We start from the raw sequence: 24,093 nt of genomic DNA, 5'->3' as shown, positions 1-24,093 counted from the left end.
ATTATTCTCAAAATGTTGCCATGTTTTGTGTAGTCCTTGCCTTGCTGAATATTGTGAACCTTGAATCACTTGAAATGGTTGAGTTATGCATGAGAAATCTGGATTTTAATTTTTATGCTCAAACATGTTTTTGCTCGATTCACACTGTTTGAAGCTGATTTTGTTAAAATGGATGTTGGATTATGGTTGTGCTTGGTTTTCTGAATCGATTGCCATGCTTGATTGCTGTTTCTGGGCATGTTTGTATTCCACGATTGTTGGAGATGATGAAGGATACTGTTACTGTTCAAAACCCTAATTATTTCCAGAACTGGATTTTTTCACGTATTGCCTGCGTTTTGTTACTGTTCTATTGGCATGGGCCAATCAGAACATTCCGTTCACTCGCCCCTGTACGCACCGTTTTGATTAGTGAGTGTGGTATTTACCATTGTGCCACCGGTCAACCACTTTGACCTAGTAAACCATGTTTGTTCTTGATGTTTATTCCAAATTGATGCTCACCTTACAAAAATCATAACTCGTCCATTTTAATTCCAAAATTCATGAAAATTTTTGCATTATGTTCTGCTTGATGTCTAATATTTTATCATGATTTTTGCTGATTTTTTGGATGGATAGATATTTAATGGCATTAGGGTTTTGCTCATGTACGCATATTTTGTACACCTTACCAATTCAATTGTGAAATGATGAGGATATATCCAATGACCCTGAATTTTTTTGTGCTTAATCTACACTCATCCCTGGTTATTTTGATGTAGAGTTCTTGATTTTATCTTATCTGGTTATTAAGTTATGAATTTTTGAACTAGGGTGTGACAATTTGTGTCACACCATTGATATGCAATTTCATGATTTTTGATGACATGCTTCCTGACCTCCAATTGATGTGAAATTTTGCATGAACCTACTTGTATATGTCTAGTTGACTTGTGATTTTTCTTGGAATTAATTATGCCATTTCCTATTTGTTTGAGATTTTTCTCCCTTGCCTAGTCAATTGTTGACTTTATGTGACACATCTTGCCATTCCATTTGGGAAATTCTCATACTTTATTGGATGATCATGAAATTTTACATGTGCATACTAGACATCCTAAGCTCTGCCATGGTGTTGATCCCATTCATTTATCATTTGTTATCACTGAGTTATGATGTTTTGAAGTTGATACATGTTTGGTTGACTTCTTTGAGCATGCTTAAACTTGCCTTGACTTTCTGATTTTCATTGACCATCTTCCCATTATCCAAATGAGCTGAAATCTTATAGGCATGTCATTATGTGGATTGTGATTGATCATGAATTATTTGGTAATTTTTTGATTTGTTTATGATTGCTTTTGATTCAAGTCTTGCTGTTGACTCCTATGAGCTTTCATTTGCCATGCTTTGACTTCCTTTGCTTATGAAATCATGATGATGCATGATATGAACATGAAATCAATTGGGTTTGCTTCTTAAATGTTTGAACTTGATTTTGGTTGACTTTCATTTGCTGTTTTGACTTTCTCATTTATTTTTGACCCTAGGCTTGTCCTAGGGGTCTCCTGGCTTATGTTTGAGTTCATTGTTTCAGGATTGAGCTACAAATGCTTCAAAGAAACTTTTTGCAAGTTGATTAAGCTTGATTGTTTATTATGAGCTAACCATTGTTTTGTAGGTGGCTTGACTCATATGATTTGAGTCTTGTGCTTTGCACATTTGCTTATCTATTTTGACTACTTCATGTTGCTTTAACTGTTGAACTGTGTACTGATTTGTTTGACCATTTCAGGTACCATTAGTTGCATTAGTTCTTTGAACTTGCTTTGCTTTGCTATTTAGCAATTTGCTTTGAGGTATAATTCCTTTTTCTTCATGTAGTCTGGAAGACCTGGCCTGTTATTTGGCCAGGCAACTGTCTGAAGTCCTCCTTAAGAGGCAATGCTTGTGTGTGTTTACTTTTGTCCCAAGCAGGAAAAGTCCTTAAAATAAGGCAATTGGTAGATCAAAGAGATAAGCAACCTATCTCCTACTATTCTGTGAGTCTTCTCCTTGCTCCCATTACATGGTTGTAGCATTGAGATCCAAGCCCAAGATCTATAGAGTCTAACATGTGGAGAGAGTTCCTACTTTCTGAACTCCCACACCTTCTGATATTCAAATGCTCTCCCTGATCAGGGATAAGAGCAATGAGGCACACCCCTCATATCTTTTCATCTGCTTCACCTTAGCCCCTCAATGGCAAGGTTAAGAGCACCTGTGACCCTATTCCAGTTGGCTTCAGTGCCTAACCCTTTTGTATGAGCCTCCTTGTATGGTTATAGTGTGTGCTGATTGACTTCATTGGATTGATTGTTTATCTCATATGCATATGTTTGCTTGTATGCTTTATGCATTTATCATCATTAATTGCCCATTAGTGCATGATCATCTCATTTGTCTGTGTGACATTATCATTGCTGTTTACCCATTGAGGACAATTGTAAGACCATTCCTTTGGCCATTGTTTCTATGATATGGAAGTGAGTTGTAAGACCATTTCATTGGCCACTCATCTTATCTTTGCTTGATGCATTTGTTTGTTGTGTGTGAGGATGCAACTGTAAGTCCCTGTAAGTTGGCATTTGCTTTCCTATGATCACATGTTGTTTTGTTTGTTGTATGTGAGGATACAATTGTAAGTCCGTGCAAGTTGGCATTTGTATTCCTAGGACCATACTGTGGAGGTTAGGGTAAGCCCAGATAGATTGGCATCTGACATCCATGTTTTGCTTTTCTTTGTTTATGTGAGGATGCAACTGTAAGTCCCTGCAAGTTGGCCTTTGCTTTCCTATGATCATATGTTGGATATTGGTATAAGTCCAGACAGATTGGCATCCGGTATCCAAGTTTCATTTTGTTTTAGGAGATTAGTGTAAGACCATTGAGTGGCCTCTGATATCCAGTTCTGTTTTAGGAGATTGGTATAAGCCCAGTGATTGGCATCCGATATCCGCTTTTGTTGACTTTCTTGTTTGTTTGTTATTATTATTGCCCATTCCAAAGGACACACTTGAATCATCTTCTATATGATTTCAAGAAGTGAACCTTCTAAGAAGTTTTACAATCCATCTTCATCCATTCATCCTCATTATGTCCTAAACCTTTTCACACATGACTTTCAAACTTGACATAGATATTGTGCAAACATTTTCATGTTTTCAAACTAAAAACCTGGACCCCAAGTCCTTGACTTTTTTCAAACTCCATTTCATAATACTTCTTTGAATTAATCTTAATCATACTTTGACTCCATTTTCATAATCACAATCAATTAACTCCACCCATTCACTTGTTTTGGCTTTGTCCAGTGTTAATATGTTTTCATGCATTAGCCATAGGTTTCAATTATCATTGTGGTTGATGTAAACCTCACCTTATCTTTAGTGAGTCGACAGTAAGACTTCCGTACTGAAAACAGGGTTAACCCCTCTAGTACGTCGAAGCTATCCTCGCATGGTGGATGTTGGTTTTGGTCGAGTGTTCTCCCATTGATAATGAAAAGCCTCAGTGCTATTGTTTAAAATTGAATCCACCAACTTTTGGAAATCTTTTAGCCGAACTACGGCGTTTTGATCCTTACCTTTGATGGAAGGTACGTAGGCAGCGGGTTCATCCGTTCAAACCCAATAAAATTGTATATTCTTTTCTCATCATCCCAATCATGTTTGCACAATACTCATGTCATAACAAATAACAATTTAGTACAACAAGTGTGAAAAGGGCTCCCTAGGAGTACCTAGGACGTAGTGGGTGCCTAACACCTTCCCATTGCGTAGTTTACCCCTTACCCAGACTCTCTGATCTTTTTATTAGTTTTCTACGTGTAAAACTTCTTAGGCTTTTGTTCGCTTTTTAGCCAGTCCTTTGGATAAATAAAAGTGCGGTGGCGACTCGAAATTTCATTGTATGCCTTGCTTATGATTTAATCGATAAATCATATAGCGACGAATACACCGCTACAGAAAAGTGGCGACTCTGCTGGGGATATCTCACCAGAATCCTTGGTGGTATTGCCTACTTTTCACCCTTGTTGTGCTATATTATTATTTGTTATATGACATATTTTTGTACAATTTGGGATAACTGTATTGATTGTAATGATTGAATTGCTTGATATACAATTGCTGTGTGCTTTGGTGATCCGTGAGACGAGTTCTATACCCGAACTCGAGTGCACTCTAGGATAGGAGAATGGCATAGTCTTGTTGACTGGTGTGGAGTATTCCTTAGCCAGTTGACTTGCGAGTCCATTCACTTGGTGGAGGTCATGTTGGATTAATAATGTCACACAAGTTATTTGTGGTTAGGCATTATTCTTTCAATCATGTTCCGCAGAAGCCAAGGACCGTAGTTTACCAAACCCATCTTGGCCTATTTTTAGGAACGTAGTGCGGAGGTCGTTCAGATGTCAGTTCTGATACGATTGTTACGCGATACTACACTCATAAGAGTTTCTCTTGAGAATATTCTTGGAATACGAGTATTCGTTCCTCCGATATTATTCGAAAGATGGAACGATGATTATGGGAACCTCTGATAGAACATGTCTGGCAGGTTTAAACCCTAGTACACTCCCTTTGGGTGGTTCTTAACCGAGACTCCATGCTCGTGACTCTCAACAAACCCATGATTCGTGGTTGAGTCGTTCAAACATTGTTAATATCAATGGATCCCGGATCAGGTGTAAAACCTAAAATCCACCAAAGCGGCTGGTTGATATTAAGAATGTTAGAACCGGTTCATGTACCGTTAATATCAATGGAACTTGGGTGTCGATCAGGTGAAAACCTAAATCCACCAAAATGGATGATTGATATTAGGGATACAATGAGCTTTCCCACGACCTTTGTTTGGTGTGCCTTGCTTGATCCTTGAGTGTGATTGTTGCATTCATACATTCATGCATTCATCTGCATTCATATCATCAGATAAAAAGAAAATTTTCAAGGAACTCAAAGGAGTTTATTTGCAAAATTTTCAAAACATGAAAAAACCGGGAAAATTTTTTCACCTGATATATCTGATGAGATATTCTCACATACAATCAAAATGCTTAAAATTTCAAAGTTTGCAAATAAAACCCTCGAGTTCCTTTGAAATAAAAAACAAGCATATGCACAAACACTTCATGCATCATTTGCATAAGCAGGTGTTTTGTTCCGGTCTCCTGTCCAGTGGTCTGACCCTGCGATCTTCATTTATTTTGAAGACGCACTTCGCCGGTACTATACCAGAGCCGACTCTGCCAGATTGATGGATCATCTTGAGCAAGAGGATTGTGAACTCAGAGAGATATTTGCCAGACTTAGTGCTGTTGATGGATTTATTCCTGGTTAACCAATCCCGGGCTGGCATTGGCTACTGTTCTGGGGCATGTAATGAGCAAGGTCTGTTCACAAGTGGAGGATTCATCCATGATGATCAACCTGAAGAAGAGGCCGCTGCTATTCTTGAAGAGGACGCAGAAGACCTGAACAATTTCATCATTCCTGGTGGTGTCTGCCACAATTGGGTCGCTGTGGATGTTCCTACGGTCATTCATAAGTCAGCGTGATTTGTTCACTTTGTTCAAAACCCTTCTCCCATGCCAAAAGGAGAAGTGATGACATTGTTGGCAGCATTTAATACAATGATGTTTTCATTCAATTAATGCATTGTTAAACATTTGTTTTTCCATTTGTTTTCACTTTTTGCTTTTTGCATGAAATCAGTGATCACAAAAAACCCTGAAAAACAATAAAACAGCTTTTTCATCTGCATAAATGATTTGTTTGTTTAAAATTCAAAAGCTTTTCATTATCCAGAATCATTATGCAGGGATTTCTAAACCCATTGAACATAATGATCCAACGCCATCTCCCAATCTTGAATTCCTTGTATCTGAGGCAAAGGAAGATGATGTGGAAGGGGATTCCTGATGAGATTACCTGCCTTCTTGAGCACAAAGGAAGCTCATTCAGCTGTATCATGAGAATCAGCTAAATAGTCAAACTGGGGCATTACAAATGCAATGTAAAAAAAAAATAAAAAAAAAAAGAGAAGAGGGTGAAAAAGATGAAAAAATCAAAAATCAGGAAATTTTTTTTAAATTTTTTCAAAAGAAAAAAAAAAAAAAAGAAAAATTATACCCTCAAGTCCCTAGTTGACTGATACTGAATGGATTCAGAGTCGTTATGACCAACTGAATTTGATCGAAGAGAAGCGATTAACTGCCATGTGCCATGGTCAGTTATATCAACAGAGAATGAAGAAAGCATTCGACAAGAAGGTCAAGCCTCGTGTGTTCCGAGAAGGTGACCTTGTGCTCAAGAAAGTTTTGTCTTTCGCGCCCGATTCCAGGGGCAAGTGGACTCCAAACTACGAGGGTCCATATGTTGTTAAGAGAGCCTTTTCAGGCGGTGCTTTGATGCTTACAACAATGGATGGGGAGGATTTCACTCGTCCTGTGAATTCAGATGCAGTCAAGAAATACTTTGCCTAAAAAAAAGTATATGCAAATGAAAAAAAAATGAAAAAAACAGAATAGCTCGCTAAGTTGAAAACCCGAAAGGGCGGCTTAGGCAAAAATGAGCGTCTCGGTGGAGAACCCGCAAGGGTAATCCAGGCAAAAATTAGAGACTTGAAAAAAAAGAACATTTGCATCCCGCTAGATTGAGTACCTCACCCTGAGGCAATCTAGGCAAAAATTAGGGATTTGGCAAGTGACTGCATCCTGACAAGACTTTCTGGTTCATCAGTCGTCATTTCGTCAGAAGATTCTCGATTCGTTGTCAAACTGAAGCTTCGGATACATCGAGATTCAAATTGGTAGAGAAAGGATCATTATGTTCAATGTAGCCCTCTTCCAATATATATCACTGATTTCAAACTTGTACGAATCTATGGAGTCTTGCCATTTGCAGGCTACCATTCCATCAAATCAATTTGAGCTTTTTATCCAATTATTTGCACTCTTATTTGTTTCAATTCAACAAATGTTTTGCATGTTTTAAATTGATAAAATGTCATTGTTTTAAACAAATCAAATTTTTCAAAATTGTTGTTTTAAACAAAGTGAACATTCACAAGATTGAAAGGATACTCAAGAATATCTCAGTGCTCTCCCAAGGGTGGCATGATTTCCAACAGGTAAGACATTTGTTCATATTCCTGGTTTGGTTGTAACTTCTTTCTTCAGATCTTTGTTGGGGTTGTTCCCCAAACAAAGTTGTTGTTGGGGATGTTCCCCAGTATAATCGCAAGCAGAGTGTTGTTGAAGACTTCGTTTTCTCCAGCAGCAGTTTTCCCCAGCATGGGTGTTTCCTTGTGAGTTTCGGCGGATGATTGGTTTGTCATCTTGGTGCCCCGTCACTTTCTCCAGTGGGTCGCCTGCCCCAGACTTTATTTGTCTCCTCAGCGCAGTCATGAGTAGAGCTGTTATTGATATCCCCATCGGATTTGCGAGCAGAGTTGTTGTCACTCTTCCTAGTGCAGTTGCCAGCGGAATTGTCTGTTTCCTCAGCACGATCGCTTTCTTTTTAAAGACTCGGTAAGTCAGCGGTTTGATACCCGGTACTTTACCCTTTCCCCGGCGAAGTCGTCTGCGGAATTTGTTGTTATCTCTCCATCAGAGTTATTCTTTCAGCAGAACAGGATTTATTTTCCTACTTAGTGGTTGATTCGGGTTGACATCCCGGTATTTTCATCCATCTTTTCCTCAACGTAGTCTGCAGAGTATTTGTTGTGGCAGTTTCGCCTGTTGAATACTCCTTCAATCCCCAGTATGGTCGGATGATGGCTCTACCATCCAGTGAACGGATTGATTTCCTGACTGTTTGTGATCCCCAGTAGAGTGGCTTGTATTGCAGAATCTACTTGTTGTGATCAAATTGCTATGTGTATTCTCCCCAAGTAGGTTGGTCCGTTGCAGAATCTACTTGTTTGATCTGTCCTCCCTCAGTGGCTTGTTCCCCAAGAGAGTAGCCGGCAGTTTTCCCCAGTAGAGTTGCTTATGCAGTTAGATTCTACTTGGATGATTCATTCTCCCTCAGTGGGTTGTTCCCAGTGGAGTTATGTGGATTTGCTTCTACAGCAGTTCGTGCTATGCACCTTTTTGTTTCTCAGTTGACACTGGGATCCCCTGCAGATACTTTGGGACTTCTCTTGTTCCCCTACAGATTCGTCTTGGTGGCCGTTTCGCCCGTTGTGACTTTCTGTACCCTGATTGGGTTGTTTCCTGATATCTCCGACTCGCTGCTTCTTCAGCAGTACCTGCAGATCTTTGCTTCTCAGCATATAGATCTCCGCAGATTGGCTCTCCAGCTGGTTTTTCCCCTGGAAGTATAATGCCGGGCGTTTTGGTTCCTGAACCTGTTTGTGTTAGAATTGTCTGTTTTGTCAGCATTCATCAAACATAAATCACGCATATTCATGCATATTCATAAACATTCAGATATTCATGTTGCATTTCTTGCCATATATCTTTTGTTTGTCGTGTCTCCTGCTATGGTGATATAGATCTCTTTATAGATCTCCCCAAGCAGATGTCGGGTGTTTAAAATCTCTCCATATAGAGTCAGCCCCATAAGCAGAAAATGTCTGTTGTCTTTCCTCCTGCAGTTCCCCACCGAGATATATCCTCGTGGATGACGGTTTCTTCCGTTTCCTCCCAACACATATATTGGGATGGATTTTCCTATTTGAGATACATCCTCATTAGGACATGTCTTGATTCAGTCCGTCTTTTCGGATTATTCCCGAATTGGCTATTTGTCAAATGTCTTGTGCTTCCCAGTGGGTTGTTCCCCAGTGGAATAGTTTCGGGCCTCTACCCTCATACCGGTAGTTATAAGTCCTATTGTCTTGGCTTTCTTGGCAGAATTTATGGTTATGCACCTTTTATTCTCCAGCCAGAGTTGTTGGTTTTCTACCTAACAGTCGGTATTTGTAAATCCTATTTTCCTGCTCTCCAGCAGTTTGTGGTTTATTATCAACCCTATTTTGGTTTCCCGCGCGGATTTGTGATTTGTTCTATCCCCACGCGGAGTTGTTGGTCTTCTACCCCGTATTCGGTAGATGTAAACCCTAATTTTGTGGTTATCCTCCACCCTTTTGGCCCTCTGCCTACTAACCAGCAGTCGTAAGTCCTATCTTTGCGGTTTTTCTACAAATCGGTAGTCATAAACCCTGTTTTCTCCACTTGCAGAGTTAACTTTGTTGTTCATCCCAACCGATGACAATTTCCCTTGTGGGTTATCTTCATCTAGTTCTTGATGTTGATTTTCCTTTGCTTGGATAAGTTTCTCAGATCAGCACTTATATCCCCAGCAAGTCTTTTGCGGATAATTGCCGTATGCTAGCAATTTTATCCCCAGCGGGTCCTTTCACCTTGTGTCAGTGATTGTGTTCCCCGGATCTTTGATTTTCATCAATGAATCCTCAGCAGATTGTCTTTCATTTACCCTTTTGTTGGTAATGTCTGTTGCTCCTTTTGATTGGTCATCATTATATACCTATTCTGGTATCCCGATGCCTTTCTTTTCGGATTTTATCCTATAAACAACCCAGTAACCGGTTCAGGATAATCTTCCTTTCGAGTATATTATTCACGGTCTGCCGGTAATGAATAATATGTCTCATGCGCTCTTTGGTCGGAATCCTTTGTTGATTTTCCCCAGCTGAGCAAGATTCATATTCTTTGTAGAATCGAATATCCATCCTATAAACAAGTTTGCTTTCGCTCTCTTCAGGATGAGGAGTATTTTGGAAGTGAAATCCAATTCACGTCTTTGGTTAGTCACCTATTATATACCCAGTAACCGGTATCTCTGGTGTCTCTTCCTTTTCGAGGATATTATTCACGGTCTGCCGGTAATGAATAATATATCTCATGCGCTCTTTAGTTGGAATCCTTTGTTGATTTTCCCCAGCTGAGCAAGATTCGTATTCTTTGTAGAATCGAATATCCATCCTTTAACCAGTTTGTGTTTTGGATGATGAGTGTTTTGGAAGTGAAATCCAATTCACGTTTCGGTAGATCACCTATTATATACCCAGTAACCGGTATCTCTGGTGTTTCTTACCATGCGAGTTTATTATCTACGTTCTGACGGTAATAGATAATATATCTCATGCGAGTATCTTATCCACGGTCTGCCGGTAATGGATATTATATCTCATGCACTCTTTGGGTTTGTGTCCCCAGTTGAGTAAGATTCGTTTTCCCGTTGTGGATTCGAATGTCCATCCTATAAACAAGTTTGCTTTTGCTCTCTTCAGGATGATGAGTGTTTTGGAAATGAAATCCAATTCACGTTTCGGTAGATCACCTATTATATACCCAGTAACCGGTATCTCTGGTATTTCTTACCATGCGAGTTTATTATCTACGTTCTGACGGTAATAGATAATATATCTCATGCGAGTATCTTATCCACGGTCTGCCGGTAATGGATATTATATCTCATGCACTCTTTGGGTTTGTGTCCCCAGTTGAGTAAGATTCATTTTCCCGTTGTGGATTCGAATGTCCATCCTATAAACAAGTTTGCTTTCGCTCTCTTCAGGATGATGAGTGTTTTGGAAGTGGAATCGAATTCACGTTTCGGTAGATCACCTATTATATACCCAGTAACCGGTATCTCTGGTGTTTATTACCATGCGAGTTTATTATCTATGTTCTGACGGTAATAGATAATATGTCTCATGAGAGTATTCTATCCACGTTCTGACGGTAATGGATATTATATCTCGTTCACTCTTGGGTCAATCCTTTGTTGCTTTCCCCTCGGAGTAAGATTCGTATTCTTTGTAGAATCGAATATCCATCCTATAAACAAGTTTGCTTTTCTAGCTCTCTTCAGGATGATGAGTGTTTTGGAAGTGAAATCCAATTCACGCTTTGGTCGGTCACCTATTATATACCCAGTAACCGGTATCCTTGGTGTTCCCTCCTTTCTGCTCCCTATTATGACCTCGGTCCCCTGTGGAGTCAGATTTTTCCTGAGTTATGTACCTTTTCCAGGTCTTTCTCAGATGTTTGGTTGATTGATATCTCTCACCCTTATACCGGTCTTAGATATTCATTCTTCCTGAGTTTGTTACCCTTATACCGGTAACACCTCGTTCTTTGGTGCTTCCTCAGTGAAGTTTTCCTTTTGCTTCTCCCCCAGAAGTCAGCTTGTGTCTCTCCAATGGATTTATTTTCCTTTGGAATTTTTCTTTTCCCCAGTGTGAGTCCTTCACTCCCCAGTAAGGTCTCCAGTCTGTTTTCTGTTTTTTCTAATCAGAGTCGTGTCTTGTTCACGCTGTGTCAGTTTTGTTTATCCCCAACTAGAGTCTTGTTAGAGTCTCTATTCCTGGTGAGTGTATTACTCCGATGGATCGTCTTTTCTTCTGTGTGAATCATATTCCCCACAGAATTTGTGTCTTTTGCATGCATACATTTGCATCATGAGGTCTCTTAGGGACCAAAATTTGTCTCATTACTGTTATTTAAGCCCATTCTACCGCGTCGAGATGAAGATTTCTAAACTTCACTTCTCCGGCTAGAATGACCTTAAATAGGGGCATCTGTAAGACCCCAATTTTTGCCCTAAGATCCCTCATGGCCCATATCATATCATATCATGGCCTCAAGGATCATTGCATGCCCTAGCTTCCTTCCTAGTGGGTGGGTTGCCTTGTGAGTGTGGTTCTTGATCACCCAGCATGTCTTGCATTTGTATATCTTTGCTTTTCATATGATTACTAACCAAAAAGTACAAAAATATTGTCATCTAACCATGTTACTTGCAGCTGAAGCAATCATCAGCCAATTAGGTCAAAATCAGTCAAAGTCAGTCATTGCAGTGGATGGTGGCCATTCTTGTAGAATTATCATTGCTGTTTACCCATTGAGGACAATTGTAAGACCATTCCTTTGGCCATTGTTTCTATGATATGGAAGTGAGTTGTAAGACCATTTCATTGGCCACTCATCTTATCTTTGCTTGATGCATTTGTTTGTTGTGTGTGAGGATGCAACTGTAAGTCCCTGTAAGTTGGCATTTGCTTTCCTATGATCACATGTTGTTTTGTTTGTTGTATGTGAGGATACAATTGTAAGTCCGTGCAAGTTGGCATTTGTATTCCGAGGACCATACTGTGGAGGTTAGGGTAAGCCCAGATAGATTGGCATCTGACATCCATGTTTTGCTTTTCTTTGTTTATGTGAGGATGCAACTGTAAGTCCCTGCAAGTTGGCCTTTGCTTTCCTATGATCATATGTTGGATATTGGTATAAGTCCAGACAGATTGGCATCCGGTATCCAAGTTTCATTTTGTTTTAGGAGATTAGTGTAAGACCATTGAGTGGCCTCTGATATCCAGTTCTGTTTTAGGAGATTGGTATAAGCCCAGTGATTGGCATCCGATATCCGCTTTTGTTGACTTTCTTGTTTGTTTGTTATTATTATTGCCCATTCCAAAGGACACACTTGAATCATCTTCTATATGATTTCAAGAAGTGAACCTTCTAAGAAGTTTTACAATCCATCTTCATCCATTCATCCTCATTATGTCCTAAACCTTTTCACACATGACTTTCAAACTTGACATAGATATTGTGCAAACATTTTCATGTTTTCAAACTAAAAACCTGGACCCCAAGTCCTTGACTTTTTTCAAACTCCATTTCATAATACTTCTTTGAATTAATCTTAATCATACTTTGACTCCATTTTCATAATCACAATCAATTAACTCCACCCATTCACTTGTTTTGGCTTTGTCCATTGTTAATCTTTTCATGCATTAGCCATAGGTTTCAATTATCATTGTGGTTGATGTAAACCTCACCTTATCTTTAGTGAGTCGACAGTAAGACTTCCGTACTGAAAACAGGGTTAACCCCTCTAGTACGTCGAAGCTATCCTCGCATGGTGGATGTTGGTTTTGGTCGAGTGTTCTCCCATTGATAATGAAAAGCCTCAGTGCTATTGTTTAAAATTGAATCCACCAACTTTTGGAAATCTTTTAGCCGAACTACGGCGTTTTGATCCTTACCTTTGATGGAAGGTACGTAGGCAGCGGGTTCATCCGTTCAAACCCAATAAAATTGTATATTCTTTTCTCATCATCCCAATCATGTTTGCACAATACTCATGTCATAACAAATAACAATTTAGTACAACAAGTGTGAAAAGGGCTCCCTAGGAGTACCTAGGACGTAGTGGGTGCCTAACACCTTCCCATTGTGTAATTTACCCCTTACCCAGACTCTCTGATCTTTTTATTAGTTTTCTACGTGTAAAACTTCTTAGGCTTTTGTTCGCTTTTTAGCCAGTCCTTTGGATAAATAAAAGTGCGGTGGCGACTCAAAATTTCATTGTATGCCTTGATTATGATTTAATCGATAAATCATATAGCGACGAATACACCGCTACACCTAGATGTAGAGTCGAGTGCCTTATGGCTGATCAAACATTGTCCGTAACTGGATGACCATAAAGACAGTTGATGGGTACTCCACGAAGCATGCTAAGGGACATGAGTGACCTAGATGGAATTTGCCCATCCAATGTAACATGATAAATGTCTATGGGCCCAATATTGAACTGGACAAGGATGACACGGTCAATGCCTTGTGTTCAATATAAACATAAGGGCAAAAGGATAATTGTACACATAAGTATTATCACAAAAGGATTTGTCAGATCACATGACATTTTCGTGTCTTGGGTAGCAGTGATGTGTTGCTAGATACCGTTCACTGTTTATTATGTTAAATACGTGATTTGATATAATTGTTAGTGCCGCGAAAACCTACAGGGTCACACACAAAAGGACGGATTGATGAGAGATAGTGTAACTAAGGAATACCGTAATGTACGGTGCCCTTAAGTGAATTGTAGAACATCGTAAGGTACGGTGTACTTAAGTAACATACGAAATATGGTAAGGTACAATGCGCTTAAGTGATTTTGGCATAATATAAGATATGGGCACAATACACTTGAGTGGGCTTTTTAGCTTGCAGCCCACACAAGTGGTTCTATAAATAGAACCCTTGTGTAGAAGCATTTGTGCAGTTGCAATTTGGTTTCTCTCTCTCTCTTACTCAAAGCCTTCATTCATAGCAGCTAGCACTGAGATTGAAGAAATCCGTTCGTGTGGATTGAGTAGAGGCATTGTCATCGTTCAATGTTCGTGATCGCTCCATAGATCTGCATCAAAGTTTATAATCCCCACAAGAGGTAAAGATTCTATCACTGATCATGCCCATTTGTAAGGATCACTAAAGGAGAAATTTTAAATTCCGTTATGTTTTGGATCCCTCTTCTCCTTCATAATCGTGATACTGACCACGTCATTCCAACGATTTACTTTATACACATAAGACAGAGTAACCAGAGCGTCCTCCATCTGATTCTCTTCTTGAGGTATATGATGGAATTCTATTTTATTGAAGAAAGTAGACAACCTTCTTGAATAATATTTGTAATGAATCAAGCTAGGATGACGAGTCTCCCATTCTCCTTTAATCTGATTAACCACCAAGGTTGAATCTCCATACACATCAAGGATTTTAATTCTCAAATCAATGGGCTCTTCAAGACCCATGATACAAGTTTCATATTCTGCCATATTGTTCATACAATCAAACATAAATCTTGTATTGAAAGGGATATGAGAACCCATAGGAACAATAATGATTGCCCCAACTCCGTTACCATAAGCATTAACAGCTCCATCAAACACTAAACCCCACCGGGATCCAGGCTATGGCCATTCTTCAAAAAACGATTCATCACAATCTTTAGCTTTTAAGTACATAACGTCTTCATTAGGGAAGTCAAACCTGATGGATTCATAATCATCAATTGGCTAGTGAGCCAAATGATCTGCGAGAATGCATCATTTAATTGCTTTCTGAGTATGATACACAATATCATATTCAGACAATAGCATTCGCCAACGAGCTATCCTTCCAGTCAAAGTAGGCTTTTCAAATATATACTTGATTAGATCCATTTTGGATATAAACCAAGTGGTATGATTGATCATATACTGGCGTAAACATTTGGCAGCCCAGGCTAAACCACAACAAGTCTTTTCAAGCATGGAATACCGAGACTCACAATCTGTAAACTTCTTAATCAAATAGTAGATAGCATGATCCTTTTTACTTGTTTCATCTTATAGTCCAAGCACACAACCCACAAGCTCTTCTAACATAGTTAAATACATAATCAAAGGTCTTCCTTCCACCAGAGTAGACAAGATAGGAGGTTCAAGAAGATACTCCTTAATGTTGTCAAACGCTTTTTGGAAGTCTTCTGTCCAAACACAACCTTGATATTTATGGAGAAGCTTGAATATCGGCACACATGTGGTAGTCATGTGAGATATGAATCTGGATATATAATTCAGACACCTGAGGAACCCTCTGACTTGCTTTTTTGTCTTTGGTGCAGGCATCTCTTGAATAACTCTGACTTTATCAGGATCTACTTCAATACCTTTCTAGCTGACAATGAAACCCAATAGCTTTCCCGAATGGACATCAAAAGTACACTTATTACGATTCAACCAGAGTTTAAACTTTCTCAACCACTGAAACAACTTCAACAAATACTCAACATGATCTTCTTCAGTCTTCGACTTAGCAATCATATCATCAACATAGACTTCTATCTCTTTGTGCATCATGTCATGGAAAAGAGTAGTCATGGCTCTTTTGTATGTTGCACCAACATTCTTTAAACTAAAGGCATCACTTTATAGCAGAATATTCCCCAGGGTGTGATAAATGTTCTTTTTTCCATGTCCTCGGGTGCCATCTTGATCTGATTATAACCGTAGAATCTATCCATAAAGGAGAAGACATTGAACATAGATGTATTATCTACAAACATGTCAATGTGTGGCAGAGGAAAATCATCTTTCAGACTTGCTTTATTCAAGTCTCTATAATCAACACGCATCTGAACTTTACCATCTTTCTTTGGAACGGGTACAATGTTAGCCACCCATTAATGGTATTCAGCAATAACAAGGAATCCATAGTCAATTTGCTTTTGGACCTTTCTTTAATCTTGATATTCATATAAAGGTGAGTTCTTCTCAACTTCTGTTTAACCGGTGGACATTGTGGCTTCAATGGTAATCGATGCTCCACAATATCAATATCAAGACCTGACATATCTTGATAATACCAAGCAAACACATCCACATATTCTCTTAGAATCTCTACCATCCTTTTCTTAACATTTGGACAAAGCAGTGCCCCAATCTTGACTTCTTTCTTCTTATCTTCGGAATCCAGATTAATCACTTCCAACGACTCTTTATGAGGCTGAATGGTCTTTTTTTCATGCTCAAGCAACCGAGAAATCTCATCAGGAACTCTTCATCATCCTCTTATTCCATTTCAAACACAGGAATTCAAAGTTGGGAGTGTAAGACCCCAATTTTGACCCTAACACCCCTCATGCTATCTCATCATTTGCATTGGCTTTGGGATCGCACGTTTGTATCCTTCTCCCCCCTCATTCATTTAGGTTTTCATTGGGAGAAATCACCAAGAACTTTTGAGTGTATCATACTTTCTTTTTTATTTTCTTACTAACCAAAATATCAAAAATATGTCTAGTGTATATTTGTTTCTTATTTAGGTGTGTGTGTCCATCTATGCCCTACCAAGTTCATATCTAGGGTTTGAGACCCTCAATATAAGATATCAATCAATTAAATGTTGAAAATGGTTCTAAGTATAATATATGCATCCCCATGCTCTTTAATTGTCATTTTGATCAAGAATTCATCAAGAGTTTGAAGCTTATTTGCCTTGAAAGCCCTATTTCATTTGGGTATCTTATGTGACTTCCTCATCAAGTTTCTTCATCGATTGGTTAAATATATCAAGGGATACTCCATAATACATCATATCAAGCATATATTATCCTACATGATCCCCAAATATCAAAAGAACTTCAACTTTGCAAGTTGGTTCAAAGAGGTTGACCAGAAAAGTGAACTAGTCAAATCTAGGGTTCCCTAGATCCTATCTCCTACAATGTTTATCATATGAAAATTATTTCAAGAAAAAATTTACTCTTTATGACATTCCAAACAACTTTCATGTTGGAATCAAGATCTAATTTTGCTTGAAAAGTAATTTTTTATGGTAAAGGATTATAGGTCACTTTGTCTGTGCCCTAGATGGAAGGTAAACTTCCAAGAACCATAACTTTCTCATTTTTAATGATATGAATTCCATCCAAGTTTCATAATCAATTTCAAGATATCTTCTCCAACTTTTCTTATTTTATAAATGTCAAATTCTACTTTCAAGGGCATGTGCCAAGAGGAAAGATTATAGGTCATTTTGGGCCATCATCATTGAACATGCAATTTTCCTCAACTTCTAAAATTCATAACTCCCTCATGCAAGATTCAAATGGTTTCAAACTTGTGACCAAATTAAAGAGGAATGAAAGAGCTACAACGTTTAATAAGAAACCATTTCCAAATGAAAAACATTCTAACAGCATAGTTCCTCGCCTTCATGTTACCTTTCCAAAAAGTCCAAGATCATGGCATTTGGAGCATTTTGAGTGACTTGTGCATGGGTGTAATGCATGGTCCCATTTGGAAGATTTTCATGACCAATTTCCATTTCACATTGCATGGACTCATGTTAAGGTTTCAGCATCACTAGGGCATGATTTTGGACTCATTTCAATCATTATTTGGGCCTAGGACATGCCCATGCAAGCATGCATCATAACATTTCTATTTTTGGCAAAATTGGAAATGGTGTAGAAAGAAATTGATAGCCTAAATACATGGTCCTTGAGCTCAAAAGAAGGATCCTCTTGCCCAAGCTTTGACCTGCTTCTTCCTTAACCCCCATTGAAAGGACAAACTTGAAGATTTCACTTGAAATCGATATTCAATTCTCATTCTATTTAGGAATTGAAACTCCAAGAATCCAAGCCCTTTAATCATCAATTTCACTTCCTTCAAGTTGTTAGACGCGAGCCAAAGCAATTTGGAAGCAAGATTAAGCTCAATTGAAGCAAATTGAAGATGATTTTTCTAGATTTTCTCTTCTTCGATTCTCCCTCAATTCTCTATTATTTTGCTTGTTCTTTGGTTCTATGAAGACCTACCAATGTAAGAAACAAGATTGAGATGCTTTGAGGTCAAACCGAAGCAACTCTGTTCATACTCTTCAATTTTCAATTTCATGTATCTTTCAATATAATGAGAATTGGAGAGTTTTGAGGGAAAGTTTGGATTCCTGGAAAGTTATCTTCAAATTAGTGTATACACTTTTCATTTTCATGCAAATTGGTGGTGGACCAGTCCGCTGAGGTCCACCGAAGAAGATGACCAGAGCCCTAGCTCCGGTGATGTGGTGGCAAGGTCTTATCCTTCAGATCATCTCTCCATGTTTTAATCACAGCCTTTGGTTTGCATAACCATTATTCCAGCGCTTTGACTTGGTTTTATGGTGGACACCACACGCGTGGCCATCAGATCTGCCACCTCAATTAATGAGGGAGATCTGATGGACCTTGTTTTTTTTGCTTTTTTATTTTATTTTCAGATTTTCTTTTAATTGCTCCTATTTTACTTAATTCATATTAGATTCATTTTTAATCCCAAATATATGGGACTTTCACCAAAAATATTTAAATATTTTCCTCTTATATAATTTCAATTAAAATCATTTTTTAAATTATTTTTGATATTTTTTGTGAATTAAATGATTTAGGACTTGTTTTTAAATCATTTAAAATACTTCTGACTTTCCAAAAATTCTCAAATTTTTTGTCTAATGTCCTTTGACCTTCTTTGACCTAGGATAAATCCCTTGGCCATTTATTTGTTCATTTAAAGGGATTTTAGGTTTTTACTTTTGAAAAATGCATTTTAATTCATTTTTAATTTGATTTTTAATTGTTAAGTTGTTTAAAAATATTGTTGAGCCATTTGGTTAACCTTGTGATATTTGAATTTCTGTTAGGCATTGATCATGTTTGATTTGAATTTCCATTTGATCAATACTATTGGATTTAGGGGGTTGATGAAATGTACATTTCGTCCCCCAAAATGAATGGGATTATTGATCAAATGAAATTTCTCCTATGATCAATTTGGGTTTCTATTTCCCCTTCCCTCTTCATCTTCATCCATATTCTTCCCCAATCCATCATTGACCAATGAATTCTATTCAAGTCAAAATTCTAGTTGATTCATCAATGACCTTGTGTCAAATGAATCAACATGAGCCTGACTGAGATAGGCCTCTCCCACTTTATTTTTGTGTGTGGTATGTTTTAGGAGTTTGGCTCTTTGTACCATGTCTCTAACATGCATTAACACCAATATTTTTATTGCCCGACCTTAGATAGTTGTGACTTCTACCTAAGTCCAACTACGATTGGTTAACATAGAGCTAAATCTGTCCCAAAAGGCATAACATTCTTGTAAGTGAGATTGTAAGTCTCCCATTCTTCATGGAATTGTGTGAAGACTTGACCAGTTTTCCATTCATGAGAGCTAGTGACATAGTTGTTGATTTATCCATGTTGGAGCCCTTCTCATGGATGATGTCTTGGTTCATGTCTTCATACTTGTGAATGAATGGTTGAGTGTTCTCCAAATAATGACTTAAACAAATTGAACTCTTCACTAATATTTGACTAACTCCTTATCAATGTAGATTTATTTTCAAGTCATTTACTGAATGCAATTTAAATTTCAGTACCTTTATCATTCATTACCAGTTACATTTCATACAAGATGTTTATGTTTCAATCCTTTTCACTTTGCTCATTTGAGCCATATCTTATGATTGTATATATTGTGTGCTTGTGATTTTGTTCTGTTTGTGGTCTTAGGACCTAAAAATACTTAGTAACTACAAAAACATTAAAAAAATATATTGCTGGACTGTTGGACTTGATCTGAGCTTTTGGACTTAGAATAGGCAACCTCCATATGATTTGAGGACTTGGCCAATGCCACTATCTGAGGCTGAGCTATCCTTGATTGTGCCTTTTATCTGATGAAAGCCTTGAGTGCCTTTTATCTGATGAAAGCCTTGAGTGCCATTGGTTCATATATTATGTGATCTCTATATTTAATAAGTTATTTTGACTTTGTGATTGATGTATGATGATTATTTTCTGAGAAGTTGCCAAGGAATATTTTCATCTGGTACATTGGAAGAAATTGAAGACTGCTAGCTATTGGAGTGCTTGCTTGGATGTTATGGCTAACTTTATTTGATGCCTTGGTCTTCATATAATTTGTTTGATGTTTTCTTATGCTTATTGCTTGCTCAAAAGTCCAAAGGAAATGGGTTTCTATCCGACATTTGTATCTTGTTGATTGTATCTCATTGGTCAGATCTTTTCAACTCTTAACTTTTAATATTTGTACATGGTAGTCCCTTCATCTCCTCCCACTTCTTTAATTTCAAAATATCTCCCTCTTTTCAAAACCTTCCTTGCTTGTGATTTCAAACTTAGACATGTTTTAATAATTAGAAACTTTGGCGTTATGCCATTGAATTTTCAAACATTTTCTTAAATCAAACCTGTAAATGAACTTAACCATATTGACTTTAATTTAAAAAGACAAAAAGAACTAACAACCTCATTCAAGTCTTTGTCCTTTTTATGCCCTTTTCTTTTAAAACCTTTGCTAAAACCAATTCACCGACTTCTTTGAAATTTTTACCACGAACTATGGGATTTTGATCCCTCATTTTTATGTTGGTACGTAGGCATAAGACCTAAGGTCTTTTTAAACACAAAAATATAATTAATGAATTCTTTTCTCATCCCCTCGCTCTATATTTTTATCAAACATCTTTTTTGATCAAAACATTTGCACACAAAAAAGGGATCTCTAGGAATACCTAGGACACAAAAAGTGGCAACTCTGTTGGGGAGTAATCATCAGTGGGTTTAGCCTACTTTTTGTGTGTGTATATATCTATATATCTTCTGTTTGTTTGTATATACTGTTTGTGTGATACTCTGTCTGTTGTGTTGTGATCTTTGTGTGGTGAGATAAGTTATAACGCGAACTTGAGTGTAATTTATGATAGGAAGATGGTATAGTCACGTTATCTTTGAAGGAGTAGTCCTGAAAGAGTTGACATGAGATCCCCTGCTCAATGGATACCTCTTTGGAGTTACTGATGTCACACGAGTAAGTCGTGGATATGCATTACTTTCTCTAATTTAGGCGTTCGAGAAGCTGAGGACCGCGGAACATTTAACCCAACTTGGACTATTTTAGGATGTAGTGTGGAGATTGTTCAAGTGTAGACTTGATAACAGTTGTTACTCGATACTACACTCATACGAGTTTCTCTTGAGAATACTATGGGTTGATGAGTCAGTCATCCTAACCTATTGTATCCGATAGATGGGATCACGACTCTGGGAACTTGTTAGAACATGATATATGTAAGACCCCAATTTTTGCCCTAAGATCCCTTATAGCATCATATCATATCATATCATTGCCTCAAGGATCATTGTGCACCTTGCTTCCCTTCCTAGTGGGTGGGTTATCTTGTGAGTGTGGTTCTTGATCACCAAGCATGTCTTGCATTTGTATATCATTGCTTTTCATTTGTTTACTAACCAAAAGTACAAAAATATTGTCATCTAACCTTGTTACTTGCAGTTGAAGCAATCAACAGTCAATCAGTCAAGCAAGTCGTTGAGCTATAGATGGTGGCCATTCTTGAAGAATTTGGGCACCATGATCATTCATAAGAGATTCATATGAGTTGTGACATCATTTGGTATCAAGATCTCAAGTGGTAGAAGCTTGAAATTCATCAGAACATGGCTCATTCAACCAAAACCCTAGCAAAGTCAACTGTGGTCAACTGTGCATTTAATCAGTGATTTGATGGTGGGAAATGGTTTGAGAGGTCTCATTCATGTCCATACAAGCCTCATATAACATGTCAAACATCATCATTGAGGAATTGGAGGTCAGACAAAAAGTTTCCAAAAATAGTAAGTGACCTGTAATTTCCAACTGCCAAAAATGGAAAGGTCTTCTCCTCAACTTTACATCATCAAGCATGCTTCAAATCAAAATTTGTCCAACATGAAAGTTGAAGATCTTGATCTTGCCTTTCCAAAAAGTCCAAGAACACGCATTTCTCATGTGTGGTTGGCAAGTTATGATCAAATCATTTTCAAACAAAAAGTTGAACTTCAAGGAGGCATAACTCTTGAACCATTTGGCCAAATTGAGTGAGGTTTCTTTGAGCAAACTCCATTTGACATGCTTTATCATAATCCATCATTACATTTCATCAAAAATCATCACATAAAAAGGTCATTTTTCAAGTGAACCATTTAAATTTTGGTGGGAAAAATAGTGAATTTGAAAAATACACATGATTTTCACTCCAAACCAATGCCAATCACTTCAAAACAGAAATTTGGATTTGCTTCAACTGGTTTTGCACTGTTCCATTGGTCATATTTGAAAAAGGGCATTTTTGCCAAATTGCATAACATGTGCAATTCACTAATCCATTTCATTTGTTGCTAATCATGTTTACCAAGTGGATTAACAGGGACTATAAAGTCCTAATCATAACAGAAAATCGAGATCACCAATCACAATCTCAGATCCAAATCACAAATTCTCCAAATTCTCTCAAATTCTTCCAAGCTTTTTTTTCACTTTTTCATCAAAATTCATCACTCTTCCTACTTGTTCTTGTATTGTTCATCATTTGTAGGTACAATTGAGCATCTTTTGAAGCAAAACTTGGAAGAATCTTGCTAAATCGTGGCTGTTGAGGAATCGCACTTGCACATGGCAGTTGGAAAATTCTGTTGATTCAAGTGGTTTTGAGCTGAAGCATTGATTCCAAACCTTCATTCAAGCATCATAGATCAACTGTTTTGCACTTTCAAGCTTCGAATCCAACAAATTCAACAGCAGCATCTCCAAGAGGTAATAATTCGACCACTTCAATTTTTGAAATTATGATATGGCTTTGGTATATCTTGTAACATAGAACGCAATGCAAGTTGAATCGTGCAATTCCATTGATTATTGATGAAGATATCTGGATTTGAAATCTTGATTGCAAAACTTATTTCGATCGAATCTTTTGCTGTGGTTAAAATTAGAACAAATTAGCCTGGTATTGTTGATCTATGTGGAAAGACGAGTTGATCCATATATGGTTTGCCAATTTCTGTGACGAAAAGTTCTTAGTGGTGATGAACAGCAAGAACACGATGAATGTGTTCAAATTTCGTTTCCAGTTTTCAATTTGATCCGTTTGCCTGGCTGTTGCCTGTATTTCTTTGTTTGTGCGCCATGAAGCGAATAGCGTGGCGCCACGTAATTAATGAAACGGGGCGTTTCATGCTGAAATGCGCCCCATGTGATCTGGCCAGGGGATCGATCCCTCGCTCCCACCAATTTCCATTTGCCTTGTGTATTATTTTCCATATATGCCTATCATGTTACATGCTTCCTCCTATGCATTTTTATTTTCTTCCATAATCAAAAAATGATAACTCACTCAAAATTAATCCAAATCATGTGCAATTTTTTGTGGATTGTCCCTTGTTATGTGCTTTATTTTTTGATGATTTTTAATAAATTTGTGCACGGTTGGATTTTAGAAATGCCTAGGGTTTACTTTCATGTACCATTCCTTGCACCTTGCCTACTATTTTGACCATGAAATCTTGATGCTTAATTGGAAATTATTGAAATTTTACATGTGTGTTCTAGACTCACTCCTGGTCATTTTGGTATATGGTTTGATAATTTTGAATTTCTGGATTGTGAGATATGATGTGATCTTTGAAGGTGTGACAATGTATGTCACACCATTTCTTGTTCATGTTCTTGATTTTATTTTCCATTCTTATGCTATACCAATTGCTCTGGATTTTTTCATGCTAATACTTATGGATGTCTAGTTTGCTTGTGATTTTTCCTGGAATATTTGAATGCATTTTCTATTTGTTTTAGAATTTTCCCTCTGTTTGGTCAATTGTGAACATTTTGTGAGTCATGATATCATAT

Source organism: Lathyrus oleraceus, chromosome 7, assembly GCF_024323335.1.
Source record: "Lathyrus oleraceus cultivar Zhongwan6 chromosome 7, CAAS_Psat_ZW6_1.0, whole genome shotgun sequence".
NCBI classification, from domain to species: Eukaryota; Viridiplantae; Streptophyta; class Magnoliopsida; order Fabales; family Fabaceae; genus Lathyrus; species Lathyrus oleraceus.
Note: the sequence above shows the minus strand (reverse complement) of the source record.